Source organism: Eupeodes corollae, chromosome 1 (assembly GCF_945859685.1).
Source record: "Eupeodes corollae chromosome 1, idEupCoro1.1, whole genome shotgun sequence".
NCBI lineage: Eukaryota > Metazoa > Arthropoda > Insecta > Diptera > Syrphidae > Eupeodes > Eupeodes corollae.
Genome location: NC_079147.1, coordinates 207,089,516 through 207,111,785, shown reverse-complemented (window position 1 = coordinate 207,111,785; position 22,270 = coordinate 207,089,516). Strand labels below are relative to the sequence as shown.

General features: G+C 29.5%; 1 protein-coding gene across 2 annotated transcripts in view; it reads right to left on the bottom strand.

Moving 5' to 3' along the window:
- The window catches only part of LOC129943087 (uncharacterized), a 54,357-nt gene extending 45,820 nt beyond the window's left edge, over positions 1-8,537 (bottom strand). Inside the window, exon 1 of one of the 2 annotated variants that reach the window (XM_056052306.1) lies at positions 7,848-8,537. The gene's annotated coding sequence lies outside the window, so the exon portion shown is untranslated. Of the gene's footprint in view, positions 1-7,728 lie in introns of both variants that reach the window. The other variant, XM_056052305.1, reaches the window with a different exon arrangement.
- Positions 8,538-22,270: the final 13,733 nt, after the last annotated feature.

The following is a 22,270-nucleotide window of genomic DNA, read 5'->3' as shown; positions in this document are numbered from 1 at the left end:
TTTTTGTTTCATTAATAACGAACCAAAAATAAAAGGAAAACTTAAAGACAATGGACTGGAAAATTTAACTTTCTCATATAATATCTGACCTTCAGTCTACCTACCTATCCAATATAAATAAAAAAAAACAAACAGGACGATAGGACATGGTGAACCGAACATCACAGGATGTAAAAGTTTCCTTTTTCTATGTTGTATACTCACTCTTGCCTCAAAGTACCTCTATTCTTTTGTGTTATGAAATGTGCACACAAGAGTGGTCTATATTACAAGCCATACGTATGTACTAATAATCTTCTACACTTCATAAGGACTGCGGCCGGCGAACGACGCGACACCTCACACACATGACTTTATGAGATAGAAAGCGTTATATGATGTGTATCCTTTTAGCAAATATTATGTAATTGTATTTTACGATATTACGGTATATGGATGGACCGATGACGAAAAAAATAAACACTCTCAGAAACAAGACTTAAAACATTCCAAGACTGAACTTCCTTGTTGCAGATGACATTGTGATGTACGAGTTCGGTATGTATGTACCCATCTGTACCTAGGTCTTACACACCAGACACCACAAGATATAGTAATTTAGATATATGTACATACGTATACTTAAATGTGTTATAATTTTTGTTACTCCAAAGAAAGATGATTTTATTTTTAGTTTTACTATTTTTTTTCTTCATTTCCTGCAAAATTGAGAATTTAGTTGACATCACTATTTCCTGCCAAAAGGTATACAAATTCTATGAAATATTTTAACCGCATAACTGTATAACTATGAACCTGGTACCACAGCAGGTACAATCTCTTTTTGTGTAAACGGAAGGAATTTACTTAGAATGTATTTGATGGCAAGGAATATTACGACTTGATAAAGATCAAAGGATAACTTTGGAAATGTTTTAAATGGCTTTCATTTTTTGTTTCGTTTGTTGGTTGGTGTAAAATGTTTATAAAAAAAGCTCCACACCAGAACTGTGTGGGTTAAATAGTTTTTAATCTTAAGAAAGTATTTCAATCTTCAAAAAACAATGTGTTTGATTTGGACCATTTGGGAGTTTTCTCACTTCTTCAGAATTAATTTATTAAAAATCCAATCCAGCAAATGTGGAAAACTTAAAATATTTAATAATTTTGGTTTTTGAGTTCTAGTTTCATTTGCATCTTTGCAATAGTATTGCTTTAATTCTTATTTATTTTCAACACGTTCACCCTCCTTAAGAAATAAGTTTTTTAATAAAGTTTTCTAAAACTAATTAAAGTTACTCATAGAACTAAAAACCTCAAAGAAAAAAACTTGAAGTGTTTTAAAACAAGTATTTTGTTTCTTAGACTTTTATCACAAATAAGAGGAAGTACTTTTTTTATTTTTCATGGTACGCCATCCATTGAGCTGTCTTGTAAGAGTTCTAAACATTAGGTTTTAATTAAAAGCTATAAGCTTTATTCTCTTAAGCGTTCACCATGGTAATGAACAAGATGAAATTATCGGTCAGAAATTCGTTGAAATAGCCATAAAATTCCATTGAAAAATGTGTTCCTTCTCAAGATATAAAATCTGTGTGTTTTAGTTTTTGAAAGCATAGAATTTTCATAAAGGTCTAATTTTTTAATGTTTATGTTGATTTCATGAAATTTTCCATGACTAATTCGAAAATTTGCTGATTTCATCCCTAACACCATTAAGTCATAATATGTCGGTGGCCAATTATTACTATCTTTGCGAAGTCAAAGCAAAGCTGTGAACTGTGATTCCCAAATTTTCACCAATTTTAGAAAGTTTTTTTTTGCTTTGCTTAAGCGTTGAGCTTCAAACATAACAGCGTAAGAAGAAATACCAATAAAAAATCAGAATAGTAATTATTATAATTGAAATTATTAAACTAAATATTGAAAACTTGACAGTCATTTGATGTCATTTGCGAAAAACCTAAAACAATCTTTTATTAACAATTAATTTTGTAAATTGATTTTAGCAATTTTCTTGCTATTCCGAGCATTAAATATCAATTCAATTTTATGCAAAAACCGGATCATCTGAAAAGCTGTAGTTCTTGAAAAAAAAACGATGGCAAAAATATTAAAATTTTAGGAGACAGTAGGTTACAGTAAAATGCTTATGCAATTGAAATGCTTGTGTTTTAAGAAATCGAGATATTCTGGGCAAACAAAAAACATTTTACATACAGTTTAAGTATTTTCTTGTTCTTTTAATTATATGTGACTTTAGGTTCTTTAAATGTTTTAAAACATGTCATAAAATTATCTTGAAGTCATCATTATTTTACGTTCCTCATAAGAAATTTGAGCCAAAGTACAACGGGACATAGTTTTCAAAAATTAATTGTATTATGGTTTTCCAAAATAACCAATCCTTGTCTTTCAAAAATATTTTAAATCATCTTAATATTTTACTTAGTTAATAGAAATTCTCATCAGTTTATAAGTGTTCATTTGACTCTAAATAAAGTTTTGAAAAATACGTTTTGGAATTAACCTTTGGTGCTGTTACCCAACTTCAATTTTTACACTAAGCTCAAATTAAAAAATGCCCGTTTCCTACATTATTTTTATATTTTTTCAATATTTGTATTTGAAAAACCTGATGTAATAGCCTTGAAGAGGATAGATTCTAATAAAAACCGTTTTATCTTTAAAATATATGTGAGATAAAGATCAAACAATTTATGAAGATTTTTTAAAATTTTAAATAAATACTGAACAATTTAAACTGAAGATTAAAGAAAGGAATCATAGATTTAGAAAAACATTACGAATTTTATTGATACAAAAAAATTATTTATAAATTATTTGTATTTCGAGTTTTAAAAAGTTATATCTCTAAATCTTGACATGTTAAAGTAATCTAAAAGTCAAATTTCAATAAAGCTCATAGAAATTTTGCAATTTTATTGCCAGGAAGAAAGCCTTGTCATTGTCATAATGCAAATTATTTGAGGTTGATAGTCTTTTTTGTTCGTGAATTATTATGCTGCCTTAAACTTGGTAGACGGCCTTCGGCCAAACCATTTAATGCCTAAAGTGATCTTTCAATTAGAAAATATATTTTCTATTAATTTTTGAACTAACATAGCTAAATAATTGCTCCTTAAAAATCATTGATTCCCATTTTAAAACTTTTCAACGAAAATTCGGCAACAAGTTCTTATAAGAAGTTTCTAAATGAAACTAACGTTTTAAAAAAATGTTCAAGTTCATAATATGCTTTATGGAAACCGGACTTACGATAATTGAAACAGAACTGTACGAGTGATGAATTTTATCTTTTTCAAAATTTCATTAAAATCTGTAAGTTTTTAGGAAACACACATTTTAATCCATTGAATATTTTTCACTTATATTTTATCGCTTTGAAGTTGTTCCATTTTTATTCAGCAATCTATGGACATAATATGTTCCTAACAAAAACCATCTAATATATTTTCTCATAAAAGTAAAATGCTAAATAAATCCTCTTTTTTAAGTTTTCCCCACAACCCGTACCAGCAGTTTTACTTTACTTCTACGTCCTTAGTAGCTATTGTCATTTGAGAAAGGATAAAATTTAAGTAGGTAACCTATTCGTCTATTAATATCTCTAAACCAGCATCTTTTGTCATATACCTATACGAATTAAGAAGCAATTCAAACTTAGTAAATGTTTTAGTATATTCATTATTTCTATCATCAAATAATATTATTATTAAATAATTTCAAATAAACCCTTATTTTAAAATCAAATGTCTGGAAAATGGTTTATTTATCTTGTGTCGTCCGTCGTTGCTTTAAGAAATTATAACTCATAGCTACAACGTATACAAATACATACATACGTAAAATCCTTTGATTTGTTAGATGATGAGAATGACCTTTCTTGATGTTTGAATCTATGCAGAGCCTATACAACTATAGTATTAAATTAAGGTGAAAAGGATACAACAACGAATAAAGGAACACACCCTGGGTTAATTGGTTGTCATCTTATCTTGTTGTTTAACAGTTTAACATAATTAAGGTCTCTAAAAATAGACAAAAGCAAAGCATACAAACATATCGACGACGACGGTAGGTTGCCTTTTCATATCTTTTTCCCAAGCATTAAAAGGGCACACATTTATGAGTAAAGTTTTATGTTTTATTCGAAAAAGGGACATGTTAATATTGGGATTGTATCTTTTCGTGACAAAATATTTGTTATTTTAAGGAATTGATGAGAGTCTTTTCAGGCTTTATCCACACCACTTTAATTGATTTTCTTTGTACTCTTTTTCACATGTGTTAAGCTTCAGTGAGAAGGTTATAATGATTGGAATTAACACGTAGCTATTTTAATGCTAATGATAATAATAACTATGAGCGTGTTTTTTTAGATTTGTTTATTTTCTTGTTGTTTTGTTCAACTCTTCTTCAAGAGTTGTTTCAAAAAGTTCTTTAAATGTTATTTTTAGAAATGTGTTTAGATTTGTTCAGTATCTTATTTATTCCAAAATATCCTCTTAAACTGTTTTACATAAACCTTAAAGGAAAGCTCAAAAATTGTGTGCTGAAACGAATCTTAACAGAAAGTTCCAAAACGGCGTGATATTCAATAATAATAAATATATTAAACAAAATATTGTTGAAAAGGAAATTTTTGATTTTGGAACATAAAGCGGAGATCCGACATTGGAATTGGAATTATCACCAAAAAATTAACTCTAGAGAAATTTTTCAAGCACCATGAAAGCATAACATTTAGGGTTTTCTAAAACTTGCTATTGATTCAAATGAAGACCCATAAGTCATGACTCATCTCATTACTAATGAGAATTTTTGTTTATAAACTATGTTGTTCCTTACAAACAACGTTTTGTGTTTTTGTGTGCTTTTTAATGATGAATGTTTATTTCAAAAACATGGGGTGGAATCGGCTAAGGTGATTGTTGAAAAATGACAGCCAGAATAATCGAATTTGATCTATGGACGGTGATAGTCAAAGTATACCTAAGAACCTGTCACTTGAAAAATCTGATATTCATTTTGCTACAAATATGTCGTTTCTCAATAGAGCTAGCAGACGCTTACAAAAAAAGAAATGAACAAATTCAGTTACCTTTTTTAGGTACAAAAACACATTCTTGTGAACGACAAAGCTTACGACATTCGAAAAAACCAACCAATTTGATACTACTTTTACTTAGATTTTTATAGGTATCATTTTCACGATAGCAACAATGAATTCTGACAATTTTTATATGAAATTGTTCAATCGAATTGAATTTAATTGAATCATCTTACACAGACGGAATATAAATGATACTCAATTTTGACTATACAAAGTATGATAGTTAAATATCACCTTAGCCGATTCCACCCCTGATCTGATAGAGAAACTATAAGGTGAATTTAATTAAGGACAAAAAATTCCTATAGATAAGTACTGTCTAGCCTATCTGACAGACTAAAAAAATTAGTTTTGTTGAACAGCGCAGTTTTGGATAGCTCCTGAGTTTTGTGCTGTACCGGTTTAATACTATAAAAACGAAGAGTTTGACTTTCAGTTATTGGAGAACGATAGATTTATGTTAAGAGTGTTTCTTTCGGTTAGTACATTTAAAAATATTAATAGACTAATAAATAAAACAAACGAATCGCAAAAATTCGAAGAAAAGTGAAAGACTTTATTCGTGCGTATGTTCTTAAAAGTTTTCTGCAATTTTCGCATACTATGGAAATTGTAATTTTTTGAAAATTTATCGAAAAGTTCATAACAATCTGAAGTATTTATTAAAGATAAAGTTTTGTTTTTTCCTTAACCTGAATACTTCTCAATCACCTAGTGAACATTTTTAAAGGAAGAAACAAAGATAAGTTGCATAAGAATTTTAATAATTCAACACCATAATTAAAGCTTTTTTTGAAATTATATTTTTTATAATTATTATGAAAAATTCATATGCACTGCATTTTTTAAAATGTGAAAGGCTTTTCGTCAATTAGTAAATCATGGTGCATAGCTTTACAAAACCACGTTGAAGAAGTTAGATATGTAGATATTTTAATAGTTTAATTTTTTTCTTTTTTTTGTTGAAATTTTGTTTGTTGAAAATCTATATTTAAAAAAATTTGAACATAAGTTCAAATTGTATTAAAAACTTTAATTTTATAGCGAAAACAACTTTTTGTTCCCATAAATGTGGTACTTTTATGAAAAAAAAAACTGAGGTGAAGTCGTTTTCTCAAGTCGAATCAATTAAGAATTCTCTAAAAAATCAATATTTTTAAGTTAGAACTCTTCTAAAAGAAACTATTTTGTTTGTTCATAAAATTATAGACTGGCATTTCTGAAAGTATCTTCTTGCATTTTGGACTATAACTGTCTTAAACCGAATGAAATAATATTTTGTTTGCAATTTAAGATATTTTGTTTTAAATTTTAATTCAAACTGCGGAAGTAAAAAATTCGTAGTTTGTATTTATAAAACTTAGAATCAATTTCTTGACGAAGTTCTAGTCTCCAAAACTCGGTTTACTGATAAATTAGAACTTTGATTTAAACTGAGTCTGAGGTAGATTATTTTGATTTAATAAATATAAGATTCAAAATGTGAACTTTTATGGACGCTGATTGTTTCATAAAATTTGAGTTACATATGCATTTAAACCCATTTAACTATTTGCTTGTTTACTACTCGTGCGCTTTATCTAACACACAAAGGTTAAAAGAACAATATCAATTATTAATGCATTATTTATAATGAAAACGAAAACAAATAGACATAAGAGCTATTTAAACTTATTCGAGAAACAACATCTAATCTAAAATATTCAATATTAAAATGGACAACATGACTAGATAAAAAGGTAGATAAATCTGTTAACAGAAGACAAGACCGCCGTTTTGTCTGAAGATGGCCGTGCATCTGAAGATATATTTAAAAATAGCAACATTTTGTCAGTATAAATGTATTTATTTATTTAATGGCTAAATCTACTAAACACATGATTTCAAAAAAACTTTCAATATAAAACTTTCTATCTATGAATCATTTGATATTCTAGAGACTATAGGACGTGAAACCAATTTCTTTTGATCTTTATTTGAGTAAGATGTTCAGTGAAACACAAATACATATATGTACAGATCACAAATGTACGTACATGTGTACGTTTATCAAAAAAGAATATTTTAAAATTTGTATTTCGAAAGAAAGTGAGAATATCAAAACCAAATCCTAAAATAAATATCCGCTCCAACAAAAACTGACAGATTTTTTAAATTTTGTCAATAAAATGTCAGAATTATAAGTCAGAACCGTGAGAACCGAGATCTAAAATGTCTAGACTTCGAAAATTATTTTAAACTTAGTTCTACAAATATGATAAAATGTGAAGAAATGCTCAGGTTCTAAATATTTTTAAAATTGTAGTTCCAAAGATAAACCGAGAACTACTAGATCGAGTTTTTATTTATTTAAGAACTTTGTCAAGAAATTGGCCATTTAATTCTTAAACAAAAATAATTCAAATCTACCCCTTAATTTTTGGACTTTAAATTCTTTGCAAATTTTAGATAGGTTACATATTTAGTAAAAAAAATAGTACTTATCAGCTATAATTTTTTGAAAATATCCTTTTGAGCAAATTTGTATTTATCTTCACAAAGGTCGTTAACACAAATTCACTTTTAATTACTTAAAAACAAAATCAAAATTTTCAAAAATAAAATTAAATTACCAATTTAAACGACTTAGAGCTGGTAACACCACAGAAATAAAACTTTTTTCCAAGACTATTTGTATCGTATTTTATACTATAATTTGTTTTAGGTAATTTTTTAAATTTCTTTAACGCACTTTTTCTTGTATATTCGCCTTTGTCACAAATAAATTGGTAGCCGACACGAAAATGAGTACACAAATAACCAAGAACTATTTTTGTAAGTTTTTCCAGAAAAAAAAAACAAACTTAATTCAATTGGATCAAAGGATAAAAGCGGAAATGGAACTTCGTTGCCGGAACAATAATTCTCGCTGGTTAACCGTAAAATGTAATCGTATTTTTATCACAACCCCGTTTTCACAAAACAAAATAAACCTCCCGCTGGCGCTTCGCTGGCTGGCTGTTGAAGTTGTAGGAAATTCGTCGTAGTCGTAACTGTAGTCAAAATCGTAATCGTAAAGTCAAAGTAAAGTTGAAGTCGTCGCTCGTCGTACCTTTCGTTGTTGTTGTTGTTTTTTATTATTTTTAATTTATTGCTGTATTTTGCGGTGTGGTAATAAGGAAGCAACAACAAAAATCCTTTCACTTTTTTTGTATTTTATTTTTTATTTGCCCCGACCGGAAGTGTAAACTTTAACACGAACACGTTAAATCTATTTCTCTGAGTTGACACTAAAGCGAGTCCCTTTTGACACGAAAGATAAACTTTTCTCGGTGATGATAATAATAGGAATATTCTCGAGGACTTATTCGTGGTAGTGGTGCTACTGCTGCTGCTTGGGAACGCAACAGGCTAACGACTTGTATACAACTCTGGATTGAAAAGGATCTACAGTTGTTTTTATGGAAATCCTTGTGTTGCCAAGAGCATGCGTCCCGAAACGAAAAAAAAACAACAAAACTCACATCTAATCTCAACCAGAATGTTGCAGAGAAAATTATTTGAATGAAAATTATGTGTCCAGCAACATAATAGTAAAAGCGAATCCTCCTAATACCTTATACTAAGGTAAAAAAAGATACCTATATTTCAAATGATGACCTTTTTTGATGAAATTATTCCCAAAAAAAAGGACTTCCCACATGTAAATCGAAGAGACACTTTCGATTAAATGTCCCTCAGGTGTAATAATGAGATTTTTGTCTCTATATTTTTTTAATCCTGTGAGTGTGAGTCCCTCGTGACTATATTAACTGTTTAATTGAGTGGAAACATTATGTGTGCTGCACTCTTTTAATCGAGCGAGTTTTTTCTGTTTTTAATTTCGATTAATTACATTCTAACTCACAAAGGATGTTTCCTTATCACACAAGACAGTTTCGCAATTAAAGTCAGTCATTTGAACTCAATGGAAAACCGTTGAGAATTAGATGGGTTGAAAGATGATGATCAGGAGCAAGAGCAATGAGCGTGCAAAAGGAGTCTTCAATTAACGCCTCTAGTTCCATCTTATTATAAGAAAGGACACTATACTATACACCTACCCTAAATAGTAGTGTGTTTCATATCAATGGTGATGGAATGGGTGGTCGCCAGCTTCGGCTTCGGTGGAGAGGTGATGTGAGTTTGAGGTCTACAAGTATCTTCTATAGATATGATAAACGCTTGTCCCGACAACTTCGTGTCCTAGCAATTAATTTCAAATTACAGCAAAAATTTATACAAAATGTTTCATCATTGTGTCGATGTCGCTTCTTCTGACGGAGTGGACAGGGCATAATGGATTATTTAGTCCTTTTTCATGTAGGTCTAGGCATAATTATTTAGGTAGAGCTTTTTCTTCTTCTTTGGTTTTTGTTAATGCTGTTGTTGTAGAAGAAGTCCTATTCACATTTTTATTATATCAGATGATGTCAAAAGTTTTAGGGATTTGCGTCCAAGTGTCGGAGAAGTTATTAAATCCTCTCTCTTTTTTTCATGGAATATAATATGCATAAGAAAATATGAAAATGAATTTAAGCACAAAACAAAAAAGAAAAAAAAAACATCATGGACAAGAAGTTTTCTGGACTTTTAGTTTTGTATTTTATTATTATAGTGCATCATCACTTCGATGATGACAGAAAATTATAAGGTATACATATTTATAGTTTTTTTTTTTTAAACAAACAGATACTCGTACAAAAACAAGAAATCGATGAAAGGATAAATATAGGTTTTTAATAAATGTTCTTTAAAAATGTGTAAGAAAAAAGGGAAGGAAAGTGCAATTTAAATTAGTTTCAAAAAAATATGACATAAATAATTAATTGGTAAACTTATTAAAAACAAACAAAAATTAAATGGAATTTAATGCTGAAGATGTAAAGTATAGGATATCTTATTTGGGTTATATTAATACTTTAAATTTGTTAAATGAGATATTTTTGGAAAACGTTCTCTTTCATGGTTTTGAAGTTTAAAATATAATTTCTGTGTCATTTAACTTGTTGCAAAGACGAAAACTTTTAATGAAATGGAAGTTAAACATAATTTGACTGATTCTGGAAGCTCATTTTTAAACGATTTTCTGGTTTCTTTCATACAACGACTTTTGGTAAACTCTAGATTGCCATACGGTTTTACGATGTCAAAGCTCAGGCTGGTATGTAAATGGTTTTGTAATAATATAATATAAAAACTATTATTAGTCTGTTATTAACAATGAAAAATGACATCAGCAAAATGTCCAGCAAAATGTTTCAGCTTCCTATCCTTCTTCGTATATTGTATTGTAATCGGTCCGACTTGTCGAATTGAAAATTAAATATTTCTCGATGATTCAAGGTGTGTAAGTACGTACGCTCGTGCGTACGGGAAGCTTTCTTCGTCGTCCATATTTCAAGAACCAGTAGAGACATCGAATTCAAATAAATTTTTTAATACAAATCATTTTCATGCCATAAAAAATATAGTTTTCAACACTCAGTCAAATTTTTTAAAAGATCGAATTCACAGCTTTTTAACAAAAAATATAAACATGTAAGAAATATTTGGTAAAAATTAATTTTCAACTTAAATATTTTTTTCAAAAATTAAAAATATTGACTTGAAACTAATTTTATCTTTTAATAAACGTTGTTTTCGATATTCAGTAAAATCTTTGTAAAAATCAAACATTAAATTTTTTTTAAATAAAAAATAAAATCTTTAAAAAATAGGACGCAAAATTAAAAAAAAAATTGATGTTCGATTCTCGATATCTTGTGTAAAAATGGAAGTCTTGACTTCAAAATGGTTTCATTCTCTGTGTTTTCGACTAAAAAGCTCCTTAACAAAAATAGATTTTTAAGTGAAACAACTTCATCATATGCAAAATATTGTTGGACTCCTACTCATGTATTAGGAGAACACAATGAATATTTTGTTAAAGTTTTAAGGAAGACAAATCAAAAGACAGGATGGTGATTTATCAATGTTAGTTGTATCTCAGCATCTGTTTTGTAATGCTTTAGTTACTAAGCATTGAATACCAAATGAAAAAAGTATTGACTGCACTAACTGATAACTTTTATTGAAAAACGCTGTTATTATGCATTTTTTGCAGAATAAAGGTTGACCACAATCAAAATATAGCTACAAAATTATTCGATTGTCATTAACTTATTTTCTCACTTGTGTTTCGTTGTACAAATTTAGTTTTTCTCAGTGTACGAACATTGGTAACATTTTATAATGGGTATTGTATTGTACTTAGTGTTCATAAAAAATAAATTTGTAAATTTAACTGTGCATCAAAACCTTACCCTCAAATATCTGGACTGTTTACAGCTGCCAGTTTTAAAAATACCGAATTTATACTCATAGGTCTGTGAACATTGAACCCTCCATTTCAATCGAAAAAACCGGAATATCTCAAAGTTCATTTCTAAGGTAATACTTTCTAAAACTTATTTGAAATAAACACCTTGATAGCAGTTTTAATAAAAGGATATAATTTGTAGGGGATTAGAAAATAAATTGATATAAAGTAAGATCATGTCTTGTTAAAAAAATTCTTAAGTATTAAAAAGTGCTGTAGCGTTAAGTTATCTACTTTTTGAAACAAATTAAGTTAATTTTATTGTTTTTATAAAAAATGGGTATACTTTAAAAAAAATTCTATTAACTATTTTCCTTATACATTTTTTAACTTAAACAAAATTTTTTCAACTCGAATATTTTTCGAACAAAAATTGATATTATGATATGGGTCGAAGAAAAACGCTTTTGACATACCAAGTTTTCAAAAACATAAAAACACTGCAAAAAGTTGTAGATATTGGTTTCAAACTATTTTTTCTTTAAACTAAATTTTGTTTTTTCACGTTTTGTTAAATTTATAAACAAATCCAAACAAATATTACAAAGTTTACAAATATTAATCAAAAATACTAAACAATATTGGTAAACATTTATTCTTGAACACAAAATTCTCGACCCAAATATCTAGGGAATTAGAAAAGATGTTAATATTAAAATTATGTCATTATATATAAAATATTGTTACTAACGTTTTATAAGAAAAAAAAATCTCGGTTTTCGACTAAAAAATCTCCGGAATCAAACTTATATGAAAAAAACAATAATTTTTAACAAAAACCGGAAACCTACAAAAAACAACCAACAAATGGTAAAAATTAAGTTTCGATCCAAGTGCCTTTTTTTTTGACGGGAGGAAATCTTCAAAAGACACTTGGGCGTATTCGACACCAAGTAGTGTGGGACTCTTAACCACTAAAACCACCTCTTCATCAGGACCAATCTTGAAGGATTGACTTCAGATTTTTCTTTCTTAACTTTGTACGATCACTTTGGGGGAAGTTTAAACTTTTAATACTTTCCAATATTTTTTTTAGACCATAAGCTCATGAGGCTTGGTTCTTCTTAATCTCTGAACATATGGTTTCTTATATTCAAGACGGACTCCATTTAAGAATTAGTATGACTTTGCAGTCTCTGGTTGTGTGATACAGCGTATTTTTTAACAGATTCTGTAAACATTTCTATTTGTAAGTCACGATGTAGATCGGTATTTCTTAGGTACCAAGGTGCATTAATTTGTCTACGAAGGACTTTGTTTTGGAATTTTTGGATGATTTCGGTATTTGTTTTCTTTGTACAGCCCCATAATTGGATTCCATAGGTCCAAACAGAGGTTAGTACTTGATTATACAGCATTATTTTGTTTTGGGTTGATAAATCAGAGTTGTTACCAAGTAACCAGTACAATTTTCTATATTTCAAGTTTAATTCTTTTCTTTTCTTTTTGATGTGTTCTTTCCAATTTAGCTTTGCATCCAAAGTCATTCCAAGGTATTTGGCCATATTTGATAAGGTACAGCTTGAATATTAATGAATATTGGAATATTGTTTATCTTTTTATTTGTAAAGTTTATATGTGAAGATTTTGTTTCATTTTTCGGTCCAAGCTCTCACTGTGTCGACGCATTTTGTAGTTTTACTGATGCCTTAGGGACATATTTGTCGGGTACCAAAATTGCGGTATCATCTGCAAAAATAGCCATTATGGTGTGATTACCAACTGGAATATCCCTTGTGTATAGTAAATACAGGGTAGGACCTAGGATACTTCCTTGCGGTACACCGGCTTCTATTTTCTTCAATTCCGAGTATTCTTGATCGTACCTTACTCTAAACAATCTGCCTAAAATGTAAAATTTTAATATTACAAAGTGCTGCCTGGGAAGATCCCTTTGCAGTTTGTACTCAAGTCCCTCAAGCCAAACCTTGTCAAAAGCTTGAGCAACATCTAAGAAAATAGCTGAACATACTTGTTTTTCTTCTAATGCTTTTTCCATTACATCCGATATTCTATGAACTTGGTCTATCGTGGAATGTTTATTTCTAAAGCCAAACTGATGGTTTGGGATTAACCTTCTTTCTTCTATGATTTTGCTAAGTCTCTTCAGAAGCAGTTTTTCAAAAACTTTTGCCTTAATTGGTATAAGCGATATTGGTCTGTAAGTCGTCACTTCTGTAGGTGGTTTACCATGCTCTGGTATGACAAATACTTCAGTAATTTTCCAATGGTGCGAGACATACCGGTGCTTAAGGCATTCATTTATTATATATTGGAGTTTTATGAAGGCTTTCAATGGCATTTCTTTCATAACCTGAGCAGTAATTAGATGGTAACCTGGTGATTTGTATTTGATAGTTGATGTAAACACATTCTTTTTATTTCTTTAAGTCTTACAATTGGTATTTCTCCTTCATCTATCTTATCAACAGCCTATAAGCTATTTTCAGCCGCGTTTGATGAGTAGATCCAAGTATCTTGAAAACAAAGAAACGCACTGATACTAAATATTATTGTTAATGTTTAGTAAAATTTAAAAACTTTCAGAAAGACTAAGACAAAGCTTTACTAAAAATACTTAAGTGTTCATTCAACTTCTCGAAAATATCTCGACAGAAAACGGATACAACTTAAATAGTTGATTGCATACCGTGTCAATTGGTTTAAATAAAAAAGTTGGCTATATATGAGAAATACTAGTTGAACATTTTTAGCGGGCATCAATTTGAAGTTGTCAATGTGGGTCGCACCCCCTTCTTTTTTTTACTTACGACATATAGGATCTATATGGCAAGCATTGATTTCGTAAAATAAATCGAACTAGAGGTTGTAAACCGTTGTAGTATCCGTGGCATGATGGTTAGTGCGTTGGACTGTCATGCCAAAGGTCTTGGGTTCGATCCCTCTCTGTGCCATCTGTCTCTCTCTCTCCAAGAGTTATTCTTGCCATGAAAAGTGCTTTCTCAAGTTTGCCGTTCGGATTTGGCTTAAAACTGTAGGTCCCTTTCATCCCTGACAACAGTACTCACACACAGGAATGGTTGAGAGTTGTAAGTCAATAGGCCCTAGTTCTCAAGGGACTGTTTCACCACCTAATTTATTTATATAGAGGCTGTAATCAAAGATGTCATTGCGATGTTAGAGAAGTCGAAAAAGTGGTCCCCGACTCCGTCCGCCCGACTGTTTCTGTTTGTTTCCCCCCTACATCTCAAACCAACGGATCGATTGAAAACACACTTGGAAGTTAAGGTTGTAAGCAGATCCTCGTTAGCCATTTGTTCATAGGGAAAAAAAATGAGTACACATACAAATTTTTGTTGTCGAATATCGATATATCTAAAATGGGCCAATATTTTTTAACAAAATTAAATTGTAAAACGTATATTAATATGCTCAAAAAAAACTGCATGCTATAATAATTTAATTTAAAAATTAAAAAGTTGCATATTTAAAAAAAAAGCTATAACGATTTTCGAAAAAAAAATGTATAAAGCATGTTTTGTTTGATTAATTAACTGGCGTTTCAATTTTTGAAGACAAACTTATTTGGGAAATTTTCAAATTTCTGGATACAAGTTCTATTTGTAAGCACAGTCTCAAGATACAAGACCAATCTCGTGCGATCCAGACGTACACTTTATTTTATTTCAAATGCCGCTTCTTCGTCCCTTCCAATTAATACTTTGTATTCCAATGTACTCGTATATCATAAATAGTTTCTGATAAAATTAAACATCCACATATAGAATAAAGTATGATATTAAATTAAATTAAATTGCAAAACAATATCCTCCACATTTTAAATGGCGCCCAACGCAAATAGACTAGAATCCCATAGTTCAAATTAACACTCCTTATGACGTTTTCTAGTAAACCAACTAATTAATACATATTTAGTATCAAAAATAATATACATTTAAACTCTATTAATTACTATAGACAGGTACTTAAGCGACGAAGTTATAAAGCTGTTTGACATTTAAACCAATTTTGATAGAGTTTATCGCCTTTAAATTCCCGTGCATAAACACCAAAGTACTATATATATCTTTCAATTTCATCCTCATCCAGTTCCATAATTAACTAAAATCATATATAATTTAATAAGGTTTTCTCCTAAATCGATTATGATGTGCTATTACAGTAATTCGAATGTTAATGTTCATTATATACATATACTTAAGCTTGCATAACCACGTCAAATCCACATTTCATATCGCCTTTACTCTCGTTCTACATAATAAGTCCCTATAAGCGATTTATAAGCTTATGCAATATTTTTGTCATCGGGTTTGATACCACGGCCATCACCGCATAATGCTCCCCGTTTTGTGGCAATTCAAATTAACCACAAACATTCATAACCACATTTCAGGTTAGAATATAGAACACATGCAATATATGTATATGTTCAGTGTTCACTGTACAGTACATGATGTAGCTTACGAGGGGTAAGAGAAAATGCCAGGACATAAGCTCATATAAAGCTAATTGACAACAAATAAAAGGACAATATTATACGCAGTTAAGTGTGATGCGAGTTAAAGTGGTAGCAGCGATTTAAATGATATTCCATTTGATTCGAATTAAAATCGAGAACAATCCCGTGGATGAAAATCCGATATGGAGTATTTTTAAAATGCTTATAAAAAAAATGACGTTCGAAATCGGATTTTTTGTCTATAAACTATAAACTGACCACGGTTTTAGGATTTGACGTATACGATATAGGTTTTGCATACATTCTGACCACACTAATCTTTTGAATCTTTTGGCAATTTAAGTACATATTTTAGGTTGTAGTTTTGTAAACGCCATGGGGTACGTTAAAAACAATATTCTAGTGATGTGGTTTGGTTTGGAACATTTTGGTATTGTATTAGAATGACACATTTTTAACAAGCTTTAATGAGGCAAATCACAGAGAGAAACATGTGGTTGAGTTATTTTCACCTGAAGTTTTTGATATACATTTCTATTTAGAATACTATGACATTTGTGGAAGAAGAGACATTGAATAGGAGTTTAAAGTGCAGATTAATGTTCAATTTTTACTTATCAATTTAGGTAACTTAGATGTGACGGTACTATTTCAATATACTATTGGTAACATGGGCATCTTTTTATCCAAGCCCTCACTTTTGAACTTCAATTCAATTCAATGAGTTGAAATTTTTAACCGGCACGGGTTAAATATTTTAAAAAAGAAGCTAGCATGGGTCTAACTTTAATAACTTCCCATTCATAGGTTTTTCCGGCTTTGTAAAAAAGTTGTCAGTTGGATTAAAAAAAATGAAAGAAGTGCACAACAATAATTTGCATTTGTTTGTTGTTTTTTTTAGCCGAATTCAGTCAAAAATTAGTTTTTGCGAATTTTGTTTGTTCTAAAATGAAGTCAATATTGAATCAATATTCTTAACTTTAGTCAGTCGCACATACATTTTTGTAAACTTTTTGAATAGTATTCTTGAAAGTTTGTTTTCTTTGTAAAAAAAACTTTCACGTTAGTTTTCGAAGCATATAACTATTTTTGAGGCAATGTCACTTTTTGTTCGTATAATATTTTAGGTGAAAAATGTTTGTTTTCCATTTTTTTTGTATTATTATTTACAAAATAAGTGGAATTTGTTTCAAATTTAAATCAATTTGATATCACATCACAATGTAAAACATACAAAACGAGATATTTGGGGTTTAAGTTTAACTTAATTTTTAACTATTTTATTTACTGTAGTAAAAACATATCCACTCAATTATTTTGAAAATTCTTTCTGCACCTTTTGTTTTGATTATTATAGGTATAGTGCATGCAAGCATAGAAATTCCTCTAAAAAGCTTTGACTTAGGTTTTAGGGACCTTGCAACGTTGAGTAAGATCAACATTTGTAATTCGACAAATAAGGAAACTAAAAAACTCCAATTATCGAGAAACGGAAAGATGGCGAAAAAAGTTTCCAGGCTCTATGGAGTTGAAAAAATTAAAGCAACAAAATGTCCCTAAACATTTTTAGACCTAAAAATTGGGGCTAACAACACAACACGCGCCTTATAAACGCTACCAACATAGTAAAACTCCTAAAAACTTGAATAGAAAATCAAAATTTGATGTTTGCTTCAACGGCTGCTGTGGTAGTAATAAAGAGCTCGCAAGTTTGAATACGAAGAATTGTTCTTAACATTAGTCAATTAAGTTATCGTGGAGAGAAATTTCGTCAAACTTTGTTAAAAGGCTGTAAGATGCCATGCTGGATCGAATTTACGGAGTGATACAAATTATTTTGGAAGTATTAATACTTCACCTTAAAACGACAAAACTTTACAAGTGGTCAAAATTAAAAGCAGCGGTGTTTTTTGGATTTTCTTTTTAAGGGATCGACTGATTCTTAGTACACATCGTGGTTCCTAGAAAAAATTTCAAATAAATTAAATCGCAGCTCCGAGGCAGACAATTGACATCGTTAAGAGGGGGTGCGCATTATCCTTTTTGAACCATGAGATCACCAATTAACTTATTTTCTTAAGCAACTGACTTTCTGTCCAGATTTTGAGCGGGTAACTGTTGCCAGTGTTTATAAGTATTATGTATGCCGTTTCGGACATTTTTAACTTCTCATAGAAAAGTCAGATTTGCCGAATTGAACATTTTTACATACCTCGACGTTTCAGGGTCCATAGTATCTAAATTTAACCTTTTTCGACATATTCGTATGTCCGTATGACTTCTGTCCTTACATTCGTGATACTTTTTATCGTCAGCCATAGCTCAAGAACCAGTGGAGATACATTTTGTTTTGCAGATAATATCATCAAAAGATGCAGAAAGGACTTAAACAAAATTGATTCGTTGGTAGTTTAACTATAGGAATTAAAAAAAATTGATTTTCCCCAAATGTCTCCCACACACATAACTCTAGCGATTTTAATCAAATTTTAATTTATATTTTACAAAACTGGAGATTCGGAATTAAATAATTAACAAACAATTTTTTCTTATACATCAAAAGAACTGAACAAACAATATTTGCCCCCCCCCCCAAATATTTTTCAAACAAAACTATTCAATGAACCTAAAAATAAAATTGTTGACTTTTATAAAAATTCAGAAAAATAGAGGTGGTTATCCTTAAAAAAATACTACTAAAAGTTGGAAAAAGTTTCGAGTCAAATACATGGGTAACAATTAAAGATAAGAAACATTGTTCTTAACATTTGATGAAATTTTTAGACAAATTTTTCCTCAGAATTAATGAAATTATTGACTTCAAAATTATCGCATTCCAAAGTCATGTTGCTAACATAAAGTAGTTTTCGCGGAAAAATAAACAATTGTCAGTCGGCAAAATTGGTAAACATTAGTTTTCGACTAAAATATATCCTAAACAACAACAGATATCGAAATGAAACTTATTTTATCATATGTTAAATATTGTTTTTAACTTTTAGAAACATCGAAAGACGGGAAAGAATGGCAAGGTATCAGTGTGTGTCGACTCCTTTTTATTATTTGTATTGCAAAGATTCTTTTAAAACCCTTGTTAAAGATGTCGGGTAAATTTTTTATAATTTTTCCATTAATCGCTTGAACAAATTTTTAATGTACGTGTAGTTACAGACAAAATAAAACAACTGCTAACTGTTCAAACAGGTTTTCTTCCAGTATAAATAATAAATACCCTCACTGATAGCTTAAAGTGTAATAAATATAAAACTTTTAAGTTTCTTAGGAATTTTATATTCTCTCATCGTCCCAAGGACTTTTCTTAATAATAAGACATCATTTATGTTACGATTGACTACAAAATGATTCCTGTGCCATAACCTTTGGTAATTTATGATCAAAGCCGAAGACAAAAATCTTGATAAATCTGCTAACCCCAATAATGAAGTACCATAACTCCAGCGCCACCCATTTTTGAGTTTGTTAATTTACATTTACAATTGATCTGGGGAATTACTTTATGCGATAAGCAGAAATAATAATACCGTAATTGAAAAGAAAGAAAAAGTTTATAGCATCAGTTGCTCCTACGCTCCGCCCTGTTCTATAGTGAAATCTAAAGATAAGGTGGTGTCAGTAACATGATGTTTATTTTTTTATTCAAAAATCAATACATTTTTCAACAAAATTTCACTTCAAATTAATTAACTTTATACATTGGTTCATCGTTCTTTTATAGTTCATACATACAAATCTCTTTTTTAACACTTTAAATAAGACTGCTTGAGTACCGCCGTTAAGAATTGATTAACTTTAATCTTAAAGTTTGAATAAGAAAGGAAGGAACTTAAGAAGTTTTGGAAGTTTGTTTGACTTTTAGAGTGTTAAGGAAAATAATATTCAAGAAAACGTTTGTTTTTAAGCTTTGAAATGTTAGAGGTCTTTTGCCTGGAATATAGGCTGTCGGCAAACAAAATAAAGTTTATTAAGTTCCAAACCACGAAATTAAAAAAAAAAAACAGTTTTATTGATAAGAATTATGACTCCAGAAACAAAGATTCATTAATGATTTTGTCTTATGGTTTATTATAGCATCTTTACGATGGTGATGACGATGATACAGCACATATATAAATAAATAAATCCTAAATAAATACTAAATTAAACTAAAACTTAAGATATTTTCTTTGACACTCCAGTAAATTTATTTTTCTCATTTTTGTTGTCTGTGTTTTGTTTGTTTGTTTGTTGTTCGTTGTTTTGTTTCCATCCAACATTTTTGTACTATAAAAATAGGACGTTAAAGATTCATCAACAATAAATCGATTTGAAGAACATGAAGATTCTGTTTTTATTGGTAATGAATTAGCACTCAAAATATTACTATGGATAAAGGGTCAAGAGCGTAGCTAAAATTATACAACTGAAGGGACATAAAAAAAAAGCTGAAGTAGCCATTCCTTAGTTATAATTTTAGCAAACTGTAAGATGTTAAAAGCCGTTTGAAATTTTGCTAGATCATCTTTTAATGGCGTTTTACTTAATCGTTAAACATTTTGCGCAAGTACTTATTTTAAAGATTAAGTTTCTCAGAATTCCAATCTCACCTTTAAATTTTTCAATCCAACAGGTTTTTTTAAACAAACCCCTTTAAAACTCCTAAAGACAATGAAAAACGGTTTTTTAAAGTCTAAAGTAGTACTCAACATATTCCAGACAGATTTCGTTATTAATACATAGTTATTGCAGTAATACAAGTACTAAAAGAACTCTTTTTTTTATTTTGTATTATTGTCATTGTCAACAAAGTTTAAATTTAAATAATTTTTGGTTGTTATACATAGTTTCTAGAATTGTTTATGAGTTTCTGGAAGTGTTTATTAGTTTATATGACTTTACATGATGTTTTTAGAATTATTTAATACTGAATTCGAATCCAAACTTCAATCTAACTATCTGCTCAAAATTAAAAAAAAATCCGCTTATAACTTTATCGTAATACTTTTGCGATAAATTTTAAAATATTGATACAAATATTGACAAAAAAACACAAATTACTTTTAAACTGTTTTGATTTTCTTAGAGATATATATACGACAGCTAAAATCTAAGAACTTTTGTATTTAAAAGAGTGATGGTGAGGGAGTAATTTTGGAGTCTTATTAGAACTAAGGCCATTTAAAACCTTAGAAAACATGATTTTATTGTCAGCTATATGATATAAAAACTGGGTTATGTTTCCTCGAAAAATAAAACAATTTATTGTTACTGCCTGTCCAGCCGTGTTTATGGAGAAGAATGGTTCGAAAAAATTCCAGCCCAAAATTTCAGAAAATCAGACAATTATTCTTGGGGTTTTCTAAACATTAAATGTCACAATTTTGATGAACTCCATTCAGTAACCACTTCTTATTCCATTTGTTGTTATTTCGTATAACTTTTAATTCATATTAATCCCGAAATGTCAGCTTTCTCATCTTATCAATTTGTATCAGATGTTGAAGAAAAATAGAAAACAAAGTTTTAAAATCGGTTCAGAAGTTCACTCTCCAATTCTAAGAACAGGCCCAAGAGAATGAACTTTAATTTGATTTGATTAGCGACCTTCTCAGCTTACACGGTCTATTGTTTTTTATAAACATTGAAGAAAGTGTACGTATATAGACATTTTGTTATTTAGAACATAAATCATAATTTACTTATATTTAACAGTTGTAATCAATAAAAATGATTGAATGCCAAAAATGTCATTTACAAAAATTAAAAGAAGTGGTCAATCATCAAGCTACATATATCAAAAGTGTAAAATTCTATTAACAAACACACTTATTTCTAGACGCATCGCTGCAAAATTGACATTTGAGTTAGAAGCTCTGTTTACAATGTCATTGATACCAAAGATAAAATTAAATGAGAATATGCACCAAAACATATCTGTCAAAATCTGTCCTTACTGTCAATATATTTGTTTCGTGATTAATTTTATCTTTTTATTCGATTTGTATCAAAGTATTTTAAGGTTTTTTATAAAATCTTTGAAATAGTTGACACTTTTAATTTTGACAATTCTAAACTTCATCAACTGTAAGTAAATACAAAAGATTAGTTTTGAAATTTGAGAATAATTCACAAAAAATATTTAAGGGTGATCACAACCCCCACTCACAACCTCCGTTCCTTTTCAGTTTGGAAGTCCTTTTTCCAATTGGAGGATGTGCGGAAGAAAGTTTATATTTTCTTATAGCCAAATCAGCCAAGCTTAGGGTGTCATGAATTGGCTTAATGCTATATACAATGTTGCTTGTTGAAGTAGTAAATTGTCAAGACATACGCTAAT